This window comes from Ursus maritimus, unplaced genomic scaffold, assembly GCF_017311325.1.
Source record: "Ursus maritimus isolate PB19 unplaced genomic scaffold, ASM1731132v1 scaffold_19, whole genome shotgun sequence".
Taxonomy (NCBI): Eukaryota; Metazoa; Chordata; class Mammalia; order Carnivora; family Ursidae; genus Ursus; species Ursus maritimus.
In genome coordinates this window covers 40,284,484-40,306,296 of record NW_024424341.1, presented here as the reverse complement: position 1 = coordinate 40,306,296, position 21,813 = coordinate 40,284,484, and the positions used below count along the sequence as shown (strand labels likewise).

General features: G+C 42.1%; 1 pseudogene; it reads left to right on the top strand.

Moving 5' to 3' along the window:
• Positions 1-8,693: 8,693 nt before the first annotated feature.
• The window catches only part of LOC103679651, a 33,566-nt pseudogene continuing 20,446 nt past the window's right edge, over positions 8,694-21,813 (top strand).

Sequence of the window (21,813 nt, the reverse complement as noted above, 5' to 3'; positions counted from 1 at the left end):
AGTAGCTCTGAATGTTTTTATTTCTAATTTTTATTTTTTTAAAAGATTTTATTTATTTATTTATTTATTTACTTGAGAGAGAGAATGAGAGAGAGAGAGGACATGAGGCAGGGAGGAGAGGGAGAAGCAGACTCCCTGCTGAACAGGGAGCCTGATGCGGGACTTGATCCTGGGACTCTGGGATCATGACCTGATCTGAAGGCAGTTGCTTAATCAACTGAGCCACCCAGGCACCCCTATTTCTGATTTTTAAAAAAAGATTGATTTATTGGGATTGAGAAGAGGGGGAGAATCTCAAGCCGACTCCTGGCTGAGTGCCCAGCCTGAGGCAGGGCTCGATCTCACCACCCTGAGATCATGACCTGAGCTGAAATCAAGGCTGTTCAACTGACTGAGCCACCCAGGTGCCTTTCTAATTTTTAAATGAGGAAACTGAGGCTCAGGGATGTCAAGTAACTCAGATCCAATACTAAGACGGGAAATAATGAATTTCAACCTCATCTGTATGATTCCATAATGGATGTGCTTTACTCCATTCTAGGATGGCAAATCAAATTTTTCATCAAATGATAACTCAAGTAGATGGCACTGCTTGCCAGGAGATTTGTGTTGACAATTCTGAGGATGTGTCTGAAATCATCAGGACTCTGTGCCATGATTGGTTACTCAGTATCTTCCGTGGACACAGGGTGGAAAAGTGGTGATAACAGGAAATCTCTGTCCATACCATTTGCCTCCTAGGTACCTGCCATGAGAGTGCATATGGTAAAGTGCTTTGTAAACCTAATAGCACTCTGTAATTAGTTATATTAATCTTCTAAAAAATATTTATTTTTTTGAGAGAGAGAATCTCAGGCAGATTCCATGCCCAGCGAGGAGCCTGAGGCGGGGCTTGATCTCATGACCCTGAGATCATGACCTGAACTGAGATCATGACCTGAACCGAGATCAAGAGTCAGACTCTTAGCCAACTGAGCCACCCAGGCACCCCTAGTTATATTATTAATCTTACCATTACTCAAATATCTGTCCAATGACCCTAACAACAAACAACAGAAATGGGTAAGAAGTGTGTGTGTGTGTGTGTGTGTGTGTGTGTGTGTGTGACTGGTAAGTAAACAAAATAATAGAAACTAGTCTATGATGAATTTATCCAAGGAAAATCTTTCTAAAATGCAAATCTTATGATGCCAGACCTGACCTCAAGTCCTACCCCAAAAAACCTTCCGTGACTCCTCGTGGCTCTATGATCTTAGAATAATCTAGGGTCTGTTGTTTACAAAACCCTGTGTGAACTGGCTCCCACTTAATTCTTCTGTCTACCACCTACGCTTTTACTGTCCCTCTTTCTTGTAGTCGGTTGAGGTGGTACGCAATGCCTGGCAGGCGGGTGGGTGGTGGTGGTGTCTCAAACAGACCGGTTTGGCCACTCACCACTGACAAAATCGAAAGGCGTGAAATGGGTGGTGGGGAAATGAGAAAGGAATTTACTTCCGTGAGGCCAACCCTGGGGAAGATAGCAGACTGGGGTCTCAAAGATTATCTCCAAATTGCGGAAAATATTTCCAGTTTATAAGGAAAATGTGGGACAAACGTGGGTGGGTGTGAGCAGATAGGCAGTGAAGGTCAAATGGATCACTATCTTAAAGACAGTCCTGGGCAGGGTCTGCTGGCTCAGGGCAGTCCTTATTGCTTGAGGGGGTAGTTTTGGTTCCCATGGCAGGATACTTTAACCTCAGGGTCTTCCACCTGAGTCAAGACACAGGTTGGAAAGAAGAACCAAACTAGAAAGTTTGAGGTCAAAATTGGAGGCAAAGTCTTCTTCCATTGTCTCTACCCTCCAGCCTTCGTCCTCCGTTCTGGAAGCCACATTAGACTTCTCTGGGATTCTCCCTCTGGAGCCTTCTCACTGCGGCTCCTAGTCTAGATATCCAGTCCCAGGGCCTTCTCACTGCTGTCCGGAGATTGGCTGTCTGAGATAGTTGCTCCGTCCACAGGATCCCATCCAACCTTCCTATCCAACCTGTGCTAACTCTGCCATTGAGCTAATCACATTGTGGTGAATTGCCTAGTTCTGTATCTATTTTCTACCCGAGTCGGTAGGTTGTGCTGAAAGCAGGGACTATATGTACCTCGTTGCCTCTGCATTCTTAGTACCAACTCAGGACCTTGAGCAGACGTGCAAAACATCTCTGTTGGGTGAATTCACAGACAAATGATTTTTTTTGTGTTTTGTGAAATTTCAAGAAAGATGCTCACAGTAGAAGGTGACCTTTTTAAAAAAATAGGAGATATGGAGGGAACCACTTCTAGCTTTACAGATTCTATTTTAATATGTGAGGGCTTAAAATGAGTTGTGTACGGTCTTCGTTATCGCACCTATGTTCTATGTTTGGTTTTTAAAGTGAAATGTTTTGCCTCAAATCCAGGCATTTTTATTCATTTCTTGTTGTGTACTAAGTTAACATGCAAATTTCAATTGCCAGTTGAGTAGTTCTGGGTGATGTTTTCTTGTTACTATATGGCAGACACCCATGGCTTTCTCATTCACCCCATCTGGGCCTCCAGTGTGGTCTAATTATCCTGAAAAGCCAAGATGTGTTAGAGCTGAGCTTGATTACTCTAATGGCACACAGTGTTTTTACAAACCTCCCGATTCCTGAATAATTATCATTATCATATGTATGTGTTTAGCCAAAAGCTTAATTGGAAAATTCCAGAATGAAACAATGCTACAAAAAATTAAAAAAAAAAACCAGCAAAAACCTTCCAGTCATTTTCTTTAAAAAAAAAAAATCAAAGTGCTGCTAATACATGCGTAAGGTTAAACCATAAAATCATGCAGAAGGGCTTATATTGCATAGCAATTATTCCCAGCCTACCTCTCCCCTGCCGTGGTCCTATGGAGGCAACCACTTTTAACTCATTCGGCTGTTTCTCTTGGTGGTTTCTCTAAATAATATGCTTACATCACCAGGCCTTGATTCATCCATTTTAGACATTATCTTAATTTCTAGCTATGTTAAATGAAGGTTTACCTCACGGGGTAGTACTTAGAGATATTTTAAACTTCTCTTCCATTCCCGAGTTGCCTTTATTTCCTTCATGTGGGACTGAGGTCCAGGCTGCGTGTATTGTTAGGTGGGCCCTTATGTCTGGGTGGTGCCTTTTCTATGTACAGCCTTTGCTTTAGTGACAGTTCCATTGTATGAGGATGCCCCTTGCCTCTTGGTTATGTTTTGTTTGCTTGTCTTAGAGTGAGTCTTCCTTTTGGAGGGTTTCGTTGAGCTCTGGTAACTATTGGAGCACATAGGAGAACCAGATGATAAATCATCTCTGTGATGGGGCCTCTGTGCTTGCTGCAGTGGACTCAGACCGAAGGACTTCAGTTAGGATGATCAGGTGGGAAGCCACTCTCTTAGACATTTAACTGGAGACCCTCTAAGAGCAAGACTGTGTTCAGGGATGTTCAGTTCTTTTTTAGAGAAGAGCCTCTGCCATTTTTCTGGGTATGGGGTGCCATATCAAGCTATCACATGGCTGTTTGTTCAGAGTGGTGGGATGGGGGTAAGGTTCAGCCCCTTGTCTTATTCCTACCCTTTGTTGTACTTGGAATTTATATGACACAAGCCACTTGGGGGTCCCAGGGATGATTTGCTCCCCACTTGGCTGCTGTTTCCCTCCCCTGCCATGGGCATTCCAGTCTTTGGCCTCCTGTGCTTGGCTTTACCAGTTACCTCCATTCTCTATTTTTGTGTGTATGTAGGGTAAAATAAACATAAATAAAATTTACTGTTTTCACCATTTTTAAGTATACGGTTCAATGGCATTAACTACATTCACAGTGTTGTGCAACCCTCACCACCATCCACCTCCAGAACTTTTCCATCTACTCAAACTGAAACTGTACATATTTAGCCGTGCTTTCCTGTTTTCCCCTCCCCACAGCCCCTGGCAACCACCTATCTTCTGTGTCTGTGATTTGACCACTCCAGGTACCTCATATAAGGGGCATCATACAATATTTGTTCTTTGTGTCCATCCTCTATTTTATGTCTTCAATAAGTCTGCTGAAATGTCTGTCTTATTTCTTGATTTCCATTGAAATTCCCGTCTCTTGTTGTGGATTTGTACCTTTTACCTCCTTTACTATTATTTTAGTAGGGTATTGTGAGGGCCTGGAGATAAAAAGGTGGGATTAAACAGCAATCTTTTTTTTTTTTTTTTAAGATTTTATTTATTTATTTGCCAGAGAGAGAGCGAGAGCACAAGCAGGGAAAGTGGCAGGCAGAGGAAGAAGCAGGCTCCCCACTGAGCAGGGAGCCTGATGCAGGACTCAGTCCCAGGACCCTGGAATCATGATGTGAGCTGAAGGCAGATGCTTAACCTACTGAACCACCCAGGCGCCCCTAAACAGCCATCTTAAAAAAACAAAAAACAAAACAAAAAAAACCCAGTCATCTTTAACCAGGAGTTCACTCATTTTGAAAAGGGGATATTCCAACAAAAGGACAAATAATGTTTGAGCACACTTGTATGAGGTACCCAGAGTAGTCAAATTCGTAGAAACAGAAAGTAATGTGGTTGTTACCAGGGGCTGGTGGCAGGACATAGTTGGGGGGTAATTATTTAATGGGTACAGAGTTTTCAGTTTGGGAAGATGGAAAAAGTTCTGGAGGTGGTGGTGATGGCTGTACAACAGTGTGAATACACTTAATGCCACTAAATTGTACACTTAAAAATGGTGAAATTGGTGTGATCCCTGGGCGGCTCAGTCAGTTAAGCATCTTCCTTCAGCTCAGGTCATGGTCCCGGGGTCCTGGGATCGAGTCCTGAGATGAGCTCCTTGCTCATTGGGGAGCCTGCTTCTCCCTCTGCCTGCTGGAAACCCCTGCTTGTGCTCTCTCTCTCTGACAAATAAATAAGTAAAATCTTTAAAAAAGGGTGAAATTGGTCAGTTTTATGTCTATCTTACCACAATAAAAACTTCTTTTAAAGACAGGAAATAGTTAAGATTTCTATCTTCACTGTATATATTTTTATTACAATTAAGTGTCAGAGAAAGAGTAGCTCCTTTAAAATGCTATGGAGGGGTGCCTGGGTGGCTCAGTCGGTTAAATGTCTGACTCTTGGTTTTGGCTCAGGTCATGATCTTCGGGTCATGAGATCAAGGCCCACATCAGGCTCTGCACTCAGCACTGAGTCTGCTTGTCCCTCTCCCTCTGCTCCTCCCCCTGCTCGCGCACACTCTCTCTCTCTCTCTCTCTCTCAAATAAATAAATAAATAAATAAATAAATAAATAAAATCTTTAAAAAAGAAGCTCACTATAAATATGAAAACATAGGGAGATTAAAGTAAAAAGGTTGGAGGGGCGCCTGAGTGGCTCAGTCGGTTAAGCGTCTGACTCTTGGTTTCGGCTCAGGTCATGATCTCAGGGTCCTGGGATCGAGCCCGGTGTTGGGCTCTGCACTCAGTGGGGAGTCTGCTTGAGGATTCTCTCTCCCTCTGCTCCTCTCCCTTTTTGGATTCTGTCTCTCTCTCTCTCAAATAAATATTTAAATCCTTTAAAAAAAGAAAAGTAAAGTGCAATGGAAGGTGGGGTTTAATTCTGGAAATGACAGTATCTTGTATTGGGCCCACTTATCTGTTGATGACAATTACTAGCCCTAGACAAAAATTTTTTTTAAAGATTTAATTTATTTATTTGTCAGAAGGAGAGAGTGTGCACAAACAGGGGGGAGGGGCAGAGGGAGAGGGAGAAACAGACTCCCTGCTGAGCAGGGAGCCCAATGTGGGGCTCGATCCCAGGACCCCGAGATTATGACCTGAGCCAAAGGCGGATGCTCAACTGACTGAGCCATCCAGGCACCCCCCTCCCCAAAAAACCTCCCCACTTTTTAATGCTATTTCTTGAAGGCACTAGCAAACAACCTAAAGTGGGCAGGAATGGAAGGAAACTTGAGTCTTGTAAGAAGGGAAGGAAACAGGGTTAGCTCCCATTTATTAGGCTTTTCCTTGGAGGGCACTTTGAGTTCTCAGGAACACATGGCATAGGGTCCAGTAGAGTTAAAATATCAAGTGGTGGTCTTATTAGCGGAAGAGATGGAGCTTAGATTTTAAGGCTGCCAAAACAGCTGGGAATGGAGGGGAGGACTCCCCAGAAAGGAGAGAGTCATAGGGAGAAACTACAAAATGTGCATATAAATTCCCTCTAATTCTGGCTGATTCCTAAAGAGAACACGCACATGGCAAGGCCTCAGGGGACCCAGCTGAAAGTTGTAGCGATAATTTTAGGCAGACATGTCTGTACTAGTTTGAAGTTCAAGTCCTGACAGATAGGAGGGGCTCAGTGAAGTCCTACATCTTTCTATTGAAAGCCAAAAGGATCATGACTTTCAAGTAAGCCCAGGGTTGAGAGTTACCAGAAATCAAAAACATCCCTGGGATGGCCTAATTGAGCAGACTTGGAACTGCTGAATACCAAAGAGTCAACTTGAAGACATGTCAGCAGAAATTATTCAAATGAAGTATAGGGAGAAAATGATTGAAGAAGATGAATAGAGTCTCAGTGACCTTTGGGACGATATCAAATGGTCTATTATACGTGCCATTGAAGTCCCAAAAGAAGATGAAAAAAAGAATGGGATACAAAATATATTCCAAATACCAGTGTTTAAAATTCCCCCAAATCAGTGAGATACATCCACCCCAGGTCCAAGATTCCAAAGAGAATCTACAGGGGCGCCTGGGTGGCTCAGTCAGGTAAGGCTCCGACTCTGGATTTGGCTCAGGTCATGATCTCAGGGTCGTGAGATCAAGCCCTGTGATGGGTTTCGCTCTGGGCATGGAGCCTGCTTAAGATTCTCCCTCTCCCTTTCCTTCTGCTCCTCCCTTCCACCCCTGCCTGCTTGCATGCTCTCCCTCTCTCTCTCAAAAAAAAAAACAAACAAAAAACACCCCACCAAACCCCAAAAGAGAATGCACGATACATCTTCATAGCTGCTTTTGTGATTTTTTTCTGAAGTGTATCTACAGATGTAAAGTTTGCAGAGAGGGGAGATTTAGTCCTTGGGCAGCCGCAAGTTAAAATCTAAGGACTTCTAGGCCCATGGTTAGCTCGTTACAGAGGAATGCAGAAGGAGGAATGCAGAAGGCCAACCCCTCTGTGACGGAGCTTCAGTAACCAGAGCACGATAGACCAGGAAACAATTCCAATGGCTTATTTTGTACCAGCAAGCTTTGTAAGCATCTCTCCCAGGGTACCAGGGCCACGGCTTGCATGAAGCAAGGCAGGCACCTAACACACACAATTTAAGAAGGCACTCATTCCTAAGGTACGATTCCATGAAACAGAGAGAGGATGGCTCCAGGGCACTGCTATCTGTTCAGATAACATCTGTCAAAGAAAAGCAATGCCACCACAGCATTAGGGATCACAGTCCCACAAGCAGCCTTTGCATGCCACGAAATGATAACAAGCAGCCCATGAATGTACTGGTAATAAAGCATTTTATCATTTGATCTTCCTGTGACCTGCATTGCAGAGCAGAGAACCAGTGTGATCATGCTTCCCTCTTTACAGTGGGAAGAAAACGGAGGGTCGGGGCACCTGGGTGGCTCAGTCATTAAGCGTCTGCCTTCGGCTCAGGGCCTGATCCCAGGGGATCGAGCCCCACATCAGGCTCCTCTGCTGGGAGCCTGTTTCTCCCTCTCCCACTCCTCCTGTTTGTGTTCCCTCTCTCGCTGGCTATCTCTCTCTCTGTCAAATAAATAAATAAAATCTTAAAAAAAAAAAAAAAAGAAAACGGAGGGTCAGGGAGGCTGGTGGTTTTGACCTCAGGGGGTTAATGGCTGAGCCAGGATGAGCACTCATGGCTTCTCAGTCCAAACCTCAGTTCTGTCTACTGCAGCTAGAAGAGAAAGTCATCCACTCGATAACTGATGCAGCTCTGTATCTTTGTGTGCAAAATTCTTTTTTGCTCTACCTCATATCTTGACTAATTATGTGTGCTGACAAGTGACCTGAGTTATTGAAGATATAAATAAGTAAATTATGATAAGTATAGGTGTAACTATTGGCAAATAAAAATGATAGAGTAACTCATCAATATAGTATTGCAAAACACTTTCATAAAAATGGCCTTCTCCTGGAGATTCAAAGCATCATAAAAAGAAACAAATTACAATAGAACTTTCAGAGTTTATAGAAAACAATTTTAGAACAAAAGTAAAAAAAATGAGCAAAATAATGAAAAGAACAGTAAATTATATAACAGCAAATTATATGTTACTATATTCTAGTCATTATGTAAATGACATAGCAGTAATTCTTAAATTTAGATGTTGTTGGATGCCTTCCCGAAAGTATTACTTTATTGAAAATGATGATATTTAGACCAATACTCATCACTTACCTCTAAAAAATATTAAAAGTTAGAGGTACTTCATGGGATAACATTTTAAAGAATTGGTCATCTTTCCAGATACACCTCACCACTTAAAGATCTGGACACCATATTGGTGTTTATTTATGTAGTTAGTTGGAATTCCAGAGTGTCTTGGACATGAGTATGCACTAGTGTCAGTAAGATGGCAACCCCCTACAACATTTTACGGCTTTGGAATGTCCTGGGTGAGGGAAATGTGCTTTAAAGGCTCTGTGTTGAGCAGAGGCAGTGGTGGCAATGTGGTGATGGCAGAGGTGGTGGTAGTCAAGGTGGTGGTGGTGGTGATGGTGGTCAGGGTCATCACGGTGGTGGTCATGGTGGTGGCAGTGGTGGTGGTGATGGCGGCAGTGATGATGACTGAGATGGTGATAGTCACAGCAGTGGTGGCTGTAGGTTAAATGAATGAGAGGGAGACAAAGAACCTTCAGAAGTCTTACGTCTGCCACAAGACGTAGTATCAAATATCAAGAGGTTCAAAGAAATTAGTTAGATAAACTGGAAAGAAAAGGCATTCCAGAAGTGTATGATAGGAGCAATGAGGGACTGGCCAGTGTGGGGGGTCATCACCGTTCTGTTGTTGAGAGTATGAGCACTGAGCCTGGGGCCTGTTGCCAAGCCAAGTAGCTGAAGGCAAAGGAGGCTGGGCAGCATTGCCTACAGATCATTGCAGACTCTCCCAGGGGCAATGCGGAGATTGGAGCCACCTGAGATTCCCTTTGCAGGTGAGCACCTGTGGGGACCCATTCAGCCTGGCTGAGGCCATTCTGAGAAGTGTTCATGCGTTTGCACAGGCTGCCCCCTTGCATTATGGGGCAAGGGCAAAATATAAATGGAGACCATGTCCCATATATTTAAATGTTTAAAAGTTACAATTCAAGCAATAAATGGTTAAGGAAAATATGTTCTTTTTCTCTGAATAAACTATACCTTCAAACCAAGCTGGAAGGCCAGGTTCAAAGGTAAAAATTCTCAGATTCCTTGGAGTCCCACACTGGAATATGGTGAAGTGGGGACAGCCAGCCCTGACCATGGCCCACTGCCTCTTCTCTTCCCGCTCTCAGCTCTTTCCCACACAGCAAAGCCCTCCCCTTCATACACAACTGTGCGTTCCAATCTGTCCACATTCCTCAAAACTGCCACCTCTTGGTCACACTTAAGCCTTGGGAAGCACACACCCTAGCAATATGTCACACCTTAGGACAGTGGACTTGGGGAAGAGAGGCCCATACAGGCTAGCCCTGGTAGTGGGCATGAGGCTGTTCGGGCATGGCGTTCTGGAGCTCTGGGTGGCCAGGGCATGGATGAGATTAGGGCTTAGTAAACTATACTCCTGGGCCAAATCTAGGCTCCCTGCATGGAGCCCAATGCAGGGCTTGAACTCAGAACCCTGAGCTCAAGACCTGAGCTGAGATCAACAGTCGATTGTTTAACCGCCTGAGCCACCCAGGTGCCCCCCCTCTGCCTGTTTTTGTAAATAAAATGTTATTTGAGTCCCAGCCATACTCATTATTTGCTTATGATCTACGGCTGCTTTCTTGCTACAACGGCACAATTGAGTAGTTACAGTAGAGATCTTATGGCCTGCAAAGCGTAAAGTATTTATTCTCTGTTCCTTTAAAGAAAAGGTTTGCTGACATTTGGTCTAGAAGGAGGAGTAGGCAGGCTCTCATGGGCTTGCTTTCTTGGCTCTAGACTTGGGAGATATAGCGGGAGGAGGGCCAAAGTGGAGTTCCCTAAAGTATGGGGCCCCAAACCTGAATCTGACTGTAAGGGAACAGCAGACAAATACAAATGGACAAACAAAGCCCTCTACTCTTCAGACTTTCCATGCCACGGAAGACAAAAAAGGGCTAAGGAGCTATTCCTAATTAAAGAGGAATAAAGAGACAAGACAACCAAAAGCAATGGGGTGACTGAAAGATTGGATCTGGGACCAGGAAAAAATATGCTATGAAGTACAATATTGGAATAACTGGTGAAATTTTCATAGGTCTGCCAATCAGGTAATAGCCTCATATTGATGTTAATTCCCACTTTGAGAATTATATTGTGATTATGCAAGTAGGTGTCTTGCTTTTAAGAAATTCACAAGAAAATATTTAAGAGTGAAGGGATATGACGGCTCTAACTTACTCTCAAATGGTAATAATAATAAATGTAGAGAGAACATAAAAATAAGATATAGCACATATGGCAAAATGTTAACAGTGAATCTGTGAAGTCTTTCTAGGAGGTTTTTTTTTTTAAGATTTTATTTATTTATCTATTTATTTATCTGATAGAGAGAGAGAGAGCACAAGCAAGGGGGAGCTACAGAAGGAGGAGAAGCAGGCTCCCCACCAAGCAGGGAGCCTGATGTGGGGCTCGATCCCAGTACCCTAGGATCATGACCCTAGGTGAAGAACAGATGCTTGACTGACTGAGCCACCCAGGTGCCCCCATTAAAGTTTTATTTATTTAAGAAATCTCTACTCCTGATGTGGGGCTCGAACTCATGACCTAGAGATCAAGAGTTGCATGCTTTTTTGACTGGGACATGCAGGCACCCCTCTGGGAGTTCTTTATATTCTTTTTGCAACTTTTCTCTAAGTTCAAAATTATTTCATAATAAAAAGTGAAAAAATGAAATGAGGGGAAAAGGCATTCCCTCTCTCATTTTCACTCACTGAATCCCTGTCCCCCACCATTATAGTCACAATAATTCAGCAAATTATAACAGATTACAAATGAAAAGGAAATGAGTATAGTTATGGAAAGGAGAAGAAAAAAGTCCTTTTGGCATCTGATGTAATTACCCATGTAACGCCTTATTAGGGGTGTCCAAGGGCTTGTTTAGGCTCGCAAGGTGACCATAGGCCACGCTCAGCTGCTTGAGAAGGATAGAGGGCAAAAACCACAGCGGTCGGCAGGGCAGCTCCAGGGGCTGTTTGCAGTGAGTGTGTTTGCCACAGTTCACTCTGTAGGTGCAAGGAGGCAAGATGCACATCTGGCCTTTCTGAGCGCTGCTCTGATTTAAATGTCCATGCTTCACAGGAGACAATCTCACAGTTCTAGAGGCATAGCTTCCAAGATCTCTGCAAGAGACGTGCCCAGTTACAAGAGTTCCACACTCAGGAAACCCAAAACAGTGGTTTTTCCCATCAGGTAATTATCTTTCAGTCCAGATCATTTACCAATGATCTTTTTACTGTAAGCAAGGTTGCCTAGCAACACAGTTGACATATACTCTCAGGGAAATAAATCTAGGGTTAAATTCTCATGCAGAAGCATTTTTTAAACCTTTGCTAGTGTCTACCCCCATGACTTGTCGAGTACTACTTTTTTTTTTTTTTAGAGTAGGCGTCACGCCCAGCATGGAGCCCAACATGGGGCTTGAACTCACAACCCTGAGAGCAAGACCTGAGCTGAGATCTAGAGTCAGACGCTCAATCAACTGAGTCACCCAGGCGCCGCTTTTGAAAACTTTTAACAAAGAAAAGGACAAGTTAGCACGTCTTTTGATCACCAGAATTTATATTACCCAGTGGAGTAAGGATGTCCCCTCCATACCCTATGCAACTGGAATGGTCTTTGGCCATCTGTCTTTATAGTGCCTACAATACTCTTTGTTCTGGGAATTCTAAGAATTTTACATCAAATGATGTTACATGATCGCTTTTAACAGACCGAACGTACTACAGTGAAATTTAAACTTTTTAGAAAAGTAATCCCTCCCCCCCATATGCTGTGTACATCAAGGGTTTTATCCATCCTGAAAGTACATCTTTGGCCTTTAAAATAACCAATTACTGCTTTAAAAAGCTCGCGTTTGGCACTTTAGAAAATGTTTGCATTCCCATCAACTTTCACTAGATGGCAGCAGAGGATACCGGTCAGGCTCCAGTGTTGTACTAAATCCACTGAAGCACATAGCTTTTGTCAGACTCCTGGGTTGGCCTGAGGCTTCCCGTTTCCACACCTAGACAGCTTTCTTTAGTCTTTTTTTTTCTTTTTTCTTTTTCTTTTTTTTTTTTTTAAGTAGGCTCCATGCCCAGGGGGGAGGCCAATGCAGGACTTGAACTCACGACCCTGAGATCTGAGCTGAGATCAAGAGTCAGACACTTAACTCACTGAGTCACCCAGGTGTCCCATGAATGTTTGACTTTAGTAAATACTGCCAATTTTCCAAACTGGTTGCACCATGGTGGGGGTTGAGAGTGTTGGTTTATAGTGATAAATCAAGTGTGGTTTTGCTCTGCATTTCCTTGATGACTAATGATGTTGAATGCCTTTTCATCCACTTATTGGCCATTGGGACATTCTCTTTTGTGAAGGTCAGTGCAAGTCTTCTGTCCCCCCCTTCCTAAAATTAATCCAGATATTTTCTTGTTAATTTATAAGAGTCCTTGTCAAATATACGGGGTTTTTTTAATTATAATTTTTTATTGTGTTATGTTAGTCACCATACAGTACATCCTTATGTCAAATATATGTTTTGCAAACATCTCCTGCTAGTCTGTCACTTACTTTTTCACTTTTTTAAAAAAGATTTTATTTATTTATTTATTTATTTAAGAGAGAGAGAGAGAGAATGTTGAAGCAGACTCCATGCTGAGCCCAGAGCCCAACCCGGGCTTGATCCTATGACCACGAGATTATGACCTGAGCTGAAACCAAGAGTCTGATGTTTAACCGACCAGCCACACAGGTGCCCCTTTTCACTTTCTTAATGGTGTCTTTTGATGAGTAGAAGTTTCATTAACTTAATTAATGTATAAGTTAAGCTTATTTAATTTATACATTAAATTGAATTAATGTATTAATTTTCTATGGTTACTGCTATTTGTGTCCCATCAAGGAAATCTTTGCCTGCCCTTATCCATTAACATGGTCTCTTATGTTTTCTTTAATACTATTATTGTCTTACCTTTCACATGCTTCTCAAATTAATTTTTGTGTATGGTGTGAGGTAGGGGTGAAGGTTCATGCTTTCTTATATAAATAGTCAACTGACCCAGCCATATTTATTGAAAAGACAATTCATTCCCCATTAAATGATACTGGAGGCACTAGCTAGTACAATTAGGTAAGAAAAATTAGTAAAAATCATCTCAATTAGAAAGGAAGAAGAAAATGGTCTTTATTCATAGATGGTATGATTGTATAGAAAATCTTCTGGCATGTATAAAAAGCTACTCAAACTAATAAGCGAGTACGTTTTTGTAAGTTTTCCGGATATAAGATCAGCATACAAAAATCACTTATATTTCTATATATTAGTAATAAGCTATGAAAAATGTAAAAATAATACCATTTATAATTCCATTAAAAGTATGAAAACTTAGAGATAAATCTGACAAAATATTGCAAGGCCTGTACACTGAAAACTACAACCATTTCTGAGAAAAATTACAGAATACCTGAGTAAATGGAGATGTATACCGTATTCATAGATTGGAAGACTCAATATTTTTAAGGTCTGATGTAGATTGATCTATATGTCCTTTGCAATTCCAATCAAAATTCCAGCAGGCTTTTTTTGTTTTTGTTGTTGAGATTGACAAACTGATTCTAAAATTCATTTAGAAATTCAAAGGATATAGCCAAGAGAAAAGAGAACAAAGTGGGAAGATTTAAATTATCTGATTTCAAGGTCACTTATACAGCTATGGTAATCAAGACCATGTGGTATCAATATCATGATAGATAAATCAATGAACAGAATAGATTCCATAAATAAACCCACATTTATGGGATCAACTGGTTTTCAGCTAAGTGGCAAAGGCAATTCAGTGGAGAAAGGATAATATTTTCAACAAATGGTTGAAAAAATTGGATATCTATATGCAAAAAAATTAACTTCAACCCATCTCTTGCCCTATACATAAAAATTAATGTAGCATAGATCGTGATCATAAGTTTAAAATTTAGAACTATGAAACTTGTAGAGAAAAAATAGACAAAATCTTTGGGACCTTGGGTTAGGCAAAGATTTCTTAGATATGACACCAAAAACAAAAATAAAAATGTGTTAAACTTTATCAAATTTAAGAATGTCTGCTTTGAAGCATGCTTTCAAGAGAATGAAAGTACCAGCCACAGATTGGAAGAAAATATTCACAAATCACATATCTGAAAAGACATACCCAAATTATGTAAAGAACTTGCAACACTGATTAGTAAGAGAATGAGGAACCCACTTTTTAAAAATGGGCAAAGATTTGAATTGCCACGTGGATGGCAAATAAGCTTATGAAAGGATGTTCAATTTCATTTGTCATTTAGATAAATGAAAATTAAACCTACAAGGAGATATCACTACACATCTTTTAGAATGTCTAACAAGTTTTGGTGAGAATATGGAGAATCTGGAACTCTCACTCACTGTTGGTGGGAATGTAAAATGGAACCACCACTTTGAAAAACAATTTGGCAGTTTTCTTAAAAAGTTAGACGTATACCCGTCATAATGACAGCCATTTCACTCGTAGGTATTAATCCAAATAAAAGCATATATATCCATTTAAAAACTTGCACATCGATGTTGACAGTTTTGTTCGTTGTAGCCAGAAACTGGAAACAACCCAAAAGTCCAACAATATGTGACTAGATAAACAAATGGCTCTATATCTGTATAAAGGAATGGACTATCGATTCACCCAGCAACATGGGTGAATCTAAAAATAATTAATCCTGATTTCTAACCCCCTTCAAAGCCCATAATATACGACTCCATTTATATATAATTCCGTAAAATGCAAAGTAATCTATAGTGACCAAAAGCAGATCTAGGGTTACGTAAGGAGTAGTTATGGTTGACTGTGCCTGCCAGGAGGAATTACAAATAGGCAGAAGGAAACTTTTGGGGGTGATGGTTATGTTCACTTTTATTGGGGGTTAGGGATTGGGAAGGCCGGAAGGCTCAGATGGCGGGCGCAGGAGCAGACGCCCGAGATAACGCGGGAGCAGCACAACAGGTAGCTCGCCAAGGTACCAACCACCACGCCACCACTACCTCCCAGCCTGCCCCGCGTTTTCGGACGCAGGCGCAGAGAGGTGGGCGGGGGAGGGGCCAAACCCCGAGGTTCGGTGGGAGTGACTAGGCCCCCTAGCCCCGCCCCAGCCGCGGCCACACCCCCTCGCCCCGCCTTCTGGCTCAGGAAGCCCTGGGGAGGTGCTGCTGTCCATCTCCGAGCTGCTTCCCGCCGGCAGGTGAGTGAGGCGCTGCGGTAGGGCGCACCCGGCTTTATTTGCGCCCGCTGGTCTGCCGGAAGGGAAGGAGGGAAGTTGCGGGTGCTGAGTGGGATGATCTTCCCCCGCCCGTCCCTCTGCTCACTTAGGACGGAGTCCCTGAGTCCTGTCGGGAGTGGGACAACTACCCAGGAGATGCTCAGGGGCACTAGTGCAAAACAGATGCTGCACCTGAGTGGTTCACTTCTTCCTGGGTGGGGAGTTTTCGGTTTCAGTACAGTTCTTCCTTCCCGAGTGTATGAAAGATAACTTATTTAAAAAAATAAAAACAAAGTCCCGGGCCCCATCTAGAAGTGAAAGGGTTCTTAGGGCAGCTCCATTAGATAGCCACCAGAAAGGTATGCGTTCGTAGTTTTTCGTGATGCAAAACAAAATATATTCTTATAAAAATATTGTCCTGCTACTCAATTTCATTTGTGAAGACCCCCTTAAAATGTAATAGGTGCGTGCCAATATAGTATGTGCGTGCCAATGTAGTCTGCTTGAAGAAAGTGAGGCACAGAGAAGCAAAGCTGCCTCCCAAAGATTTCACACCTATAACCTGGCAGCGTCAAGATCCGAATCTCATTATTCTGGCTTCAGAGTTTGTGTTCTTCTTCACTATTTGATATTGCCTCCTGGCCACTTTCTTGTCAAATTGTGGATGGATATTTATTTCAGTTGCTTTTTTTTTTTTCCTTTTTCTTTAAAGAATAAAATGGCTGGATCCTGGATACTAATTTGCCCCACTAATAAATGAGGCAGAAGTTACCCAGGGTGATCTGATGTGCTCCATTCATGCCTGAATTTAAACATAACAGTTAGGAGATTGTTATTTTACTCAAATCAAGTTATGAAAACTTATTTATGACTCAAAATACTCCGTTTCATTTTTATCTTAAAGTAGCTGCATTTGTCTGTGAGAATTCCTGCAGTTTTTTGGTAATTTTGGTCCATTCTTTAGAGTTATAGTGGCTCCCCTTAGAGAGGAGAGCCACCCTCACTTGGGGCGGGCCCCACAGTCCTCTCCCGGGCTGCACAGTGGCTGCTAGTCAGCAGAATAGACTCATAAGCAGCCATGACTCATAAGTGCTTGGCAGGCTGCTAATTTTTGTTTTCCCACTATAGCAATTGTTAAACACTTAGGAACAATAATAAAAACTCTCAGTAGATGACAAACGAAAGCACAGATTTCCCTTACAAAATAGCGGTACAGCTTTCTTCTGTGTAGACAAAACATGTTAAGTAGACTTTAGAGGTTCTGGTTATGTTTAATTTCAGTGGTATCTGATTCTCATAAATAGATGTACTGTTTTGCAGGTGAGTTTTCTCTTTCCTTCCTGTCTCGTCGTTTTCTGGCTTTAATAGTTACCATCACATGTTCTCTGTCTGCCCCCAGCCCAGAACCAGATCTTCTTCACGATGCTTGGCTGCCCTTGTTCTGTGATCACATTTGGGAATCTTGCATCCAACTTGGCTCGCCTCCTCTCTTCTTCACCTCTCCAGACCCATAGCCTTCTGTGAAGTCAGGACACCTAGCCCCACTTGGCGGCTGTCTTTTTCAGCTTCTTTTATATTAATTAATTAATTGTATTTAAATTCAAGTCAGTTAACCTACAGTGTATTATATACATATATATACTATATATAGTTTTAGGGATTTTTCAGCTTCTTTTTAAAAGAAAGAGCCTCAGGACTCTGAGTTTGGCTTGGGACTCTAGTCTTGCAGAAAGCAAGAGTCCTTTATCCCATAGGAATTGAGTTCCTGGTTGCCAGTGCTGGGACCCGTCCCTAGGCCCCAGTAAGCCTGGGACTGCCCTCTTGCCACCATAGTGTATATCGCTGTACCTTGTCCACTAAGATGATTTTCCTATTCTTGAGCCTAACTGTGGCTTACTGGTGTTCTTGTTTTATTTTTACCACTCAATGTAAGCTCTCAGAGGAGAACTGTCAGTTTTGTGCATCACTCTCTTTAGCATTCAGAATGGAACCTGACACATGGTAGGTATCCAATAAATATTCATTGTATAAATAAACGAACAGAATGCTTTGTTTTGAAAAATAGTCTGTCTAAGTGTAAACTTAGGAATCATCCAGAAGTGGAATTTGACATGTTCTTCTGGATATGCGTTCTGAAGAGAAAATATGTCAGTATTCCAATATTCACCTCTAATTGTCTCTTTTTTAAAATCACATACAAACTTTCCACTCTTATCTTTGTTTCATATCTCATAGATTTGCTTTATGATTTCATAAAACTATCTGAAAAGAATAATCAGATTATTTTCATTAGCAATATATTTCTATAGAATGGATAATTCTGTTTAGAGCTTCTAATTTATCAGGTTTGTATTGTACTAGTTATCAATTTCTCGGTAACAAATTACCCCACAACTAAGTGAGTTAAAACAACAGTCATTTTGTTGTTTCCTCATAGTTTTATGGGACAGGAATTCAGACAGAACACAGTGAGGAGGAATCATTTATGCTCCACAATGTCTGAGACCTCAACTGGGGGCTGGCTGGGCATGTCTCTCTATTCATGCAGCCTCAGGACGTCCCTATATGTGTCTCCAGTACGGTGGCCTTCGGGTAGTTGGAATTCTTACATAGTAACTAAGGGCTCCGTGGCAGATTGAAGACACAAGAAATGGAAGCTGCTTGTTTCTTAAGGTCTGGGCCTGAAACTGACATGATGTCATTCTTGTAGTATTCTGCTGGTCAACGCAGTTATAGAACCTGCCCAAATTTGAGGGGCAGTGACACCTCTAATGGAAACAGTGTCAATTAATGGCCACCTTTAATCCAGCACATTAGCTATTAGAAAAATATCTTTGTTATAAGGCATCTCGTAACCCGCCACACGCTGAACATTTCTTTTATAGATAACATCCCCCACAAAAGCAGTTCCATTTTTGCTCAAACACACTCAATGGGGTGAAAGAAGGCCTTTGTTTTGATGTTAGGACAGCCTCTAATCTTAACTTTGAGATAAAGTGAATCATAAAAATGGACAGTTGATTTGATCACCAAGAGTCCTCATTTTATAGCTAATCTTTTTCAAGTTTGTAATACAAAACTCCAGTTAAAGCAATAGTTATGGTGATCCCCAGGGAAAGTAGGAATCTCTGGGATGCTCAAAATCTGAGCCATGCATGATGTCAGTGTGTTGAATATAAATCCTCCAAATTGCATTTGAAGTAAACTGGATAAATAAGAGACAACAGCTGTAAAAAAGAGAGAGAGAACAACTGTAATCTTAAAGAGAGGAGATATGGCCTTGACATTAGAAAAAGGCAACTATAGGGGCCTGGGTGGCTCAGTCGGCTGAACATCTGACTCTTGATTTGGGCCACTCCCCCCTTTTCACGTGTACACTCTCATTCTCGCTCTCTCTCTCAAAAAAAAAAAAAGGCAGCTAGTGATGGATGCTGTTGAGGCTGAACGGGCAGGACTTCTGCACCTGATGTGGGAAAAGAGGGAAGGGACAAGGTGGTCCCACCACACTTTGAGTCTTGGTGGCTGGAGATGGAGACTCCTCTCCCTGAGGCGGGGAGTAGGGAGGATGAGCGTTTGTTACTGGATCAAGATGATTATGAAATCCAAGATATCCCACCTGGACTGGAAACATGAATGCATAGTTCATGAGGTAGAACATGAGAATTGTCGGGCCTCTACTTGGGGACTAGCTGACTTGGGACATTACATTCCTTGGGTGTGTTCATAGACTGGAGACCAGGTAGCACTTGGTTTGTTGTTCTGCTAGGAGTTTAGATATTCTTTTACAGGGAGTGTAAATCTACTGAAGAATGTTTAATGAGGTAGTGACATAATAAATTATGAATTTTAGGAAGATCATTCTGTTGGCATTGTAGAGAATTTTTAAAAAGATTTTATTTATTTGACAGAGAGAGGGATGAGTGGTGGGAGGGCCAGAGGAAGAGGGAGAAGCAGACTGCGGCTGAGCAGGGAACCTGACAGACTCAGGGCTTGGTCATAGAATTCCGGGATCATGACCAGAGCTGAAGGCAGACAGTTAACTGACTGAGTCACCCAGGCGCTCTGGCATTGTAGAGAGTTAATTTGGAATGGGTAAGTCCAGTTATTACAGTCTATTTCATTAATCCAGGGGTGTGAGCTAAGCCTGGGTCATCAGTAATGAAATAAGGGGAAAGGTCTGAGAGTCAGACTCTAAAGGGTTTGGTACTAGAGTAGATGAAGGTGGCAGAAAGAGGAATTGAGAAGTCTAGAATGAGTCGAGCTTAAAGACTGTGAAATAAATGGTGATGTGCTAAGATAAAAAATAGGAGAAGGGATGCCTGGGTGGCTCAGTTGGTTAAGTGTCTGTGTTTGGCTCAGGTCATGATCCCAGGGTCCTGGGATCGAGTCCCACATCGGGCTCCTTGCTCAGTGGGGAGTCTGCTTTTCTCTCTCTGCCTGTCCCTCCCCCCCACTTGTTTTCTCTCTCTCTCAAATAAATAAATAAAATCTTTTTTAAAAAAGAACATTTTCCCTTTCTTTCTTTCTTTCTTTCTTTCTTTCTTTCTTTCTCATCAAGAACATCCTTGATGAGTAAAACCGGCTTCCCTCCACCCTCCACTGTGAGGGCATGGCTATGAAGAACATAGTAGCTGACAGTTTGGTGCCACGGCCTTGATTTGTGCTAAAGCCTCAGCTCCCCTCTGTCACATCTGTTCTCCTGTACCTGGGAGCAGATAACCACTAGCCTAACTCCTCACATGCTAGATAAAGTTTGCCTGCTTTTGAACTTCATAGAAACGAAACCACAGAGCATGTACTTTTTTGTGCCCTGCTTCTCTCGCTCGACATGATGTTGGTGAGACTCATGTGTGTGTTGTTGCAGCTTGCCCGTTCTGATTGCTATTTATATTTTCCTGTGTAAATATTTATCCCTTCCGTGACAGATGGTAGTTACATTTGTGGTGAGCACTGCGTCATGTTTAGAGAAGGTGACTCACTATGTTGTACACCTGAAACTAATGCAACACTGTGTGTCAACTAGACTCACATAAAAAAATTTAAGAATGCCTGCATGTTTCTGTTGGTATTTACCCTGGAGTAGAATGGCCAGTTGTAAAATGTGTGTGTAATCAGCTTTAGCAACTATTGCCAGTTGGTTTTCTAGGATGTTATGTTTCTGAAATAATAAAATTAGATCGGAGAAACAACTTTGATGTATATGTAACAAAATAAGAGCTATGAAAATGTGTCCTAGGTTGGGGAGGCAGTGTGGGGCTCTACTGTTCAGAGCCTGAAAGGCATGTGAAGGTAAGGTGGGCTGCCTAGTACAATGAAGATGGGGCGAGGTTGAATCCTGGGTCCATTCTCTGTTACCTTGGCTGAGTGACTTAACCTTCTTCAACTTTAGTTTTCTCATCTGTAAAATGGGGATAGTACTCACCTTATAAGGGTTGTTTTGAAGATCAAATGAATCATGTAGGGAAACTGCTTAGAGGAGGGCCTGGTACCCAAGACACTCCCAAAATTTTCTATTCTTTTTTTTTTCTTTTGAAGGATTTATTTGGAGGTATTAGGAGACTGATAATATTTGAGTGGAAAGCTATATCACAAACTGTTTATCATTTAAAGTGTTTAATAAAATAAACTTAAGTCTGAGACTGAACCTTTAGAGGCACAATCTCCTAATTTTATGCTGGTGGGTATGTTTTATGCCAAGCACAGAAAGGGAGTGGATGCATTTTAGGCTTCTTTCTCAAGAGGCCATTTTGCAGAATACACAGACTTGCCCCCGTATTTACAGTGCTTTGAAGAGTAGAAACAACTCACTGCCCTCACATGGCAACAGCATCTGTCACAGAGGGTGAAGCCCTACAGGTGAAGAGTAGAGACCCAAGATGCAAAAAATTGGTCTTTGTCTCAGCTGTAAAGATGTGGCCATTGCCTTCATAACCAAAGAAAGGCAAAGCAAAAGGGTCTGAAGCCTCAAAGTCTTAGGACCTAACAGCATGAGCACTGATGGCAGGTCCAAGGGTAAGGAACCGCATCAGGATCTTTGCATTGTACTCACAGATCTCATAAGAATATTAACAAATGGACTTGACGGGAACAAAATGAGATAAGCTGGGGATGCAGGTGTTTTGTCTGGAGGTAAGGGAGGAGTGAGCAGAGTGGGGG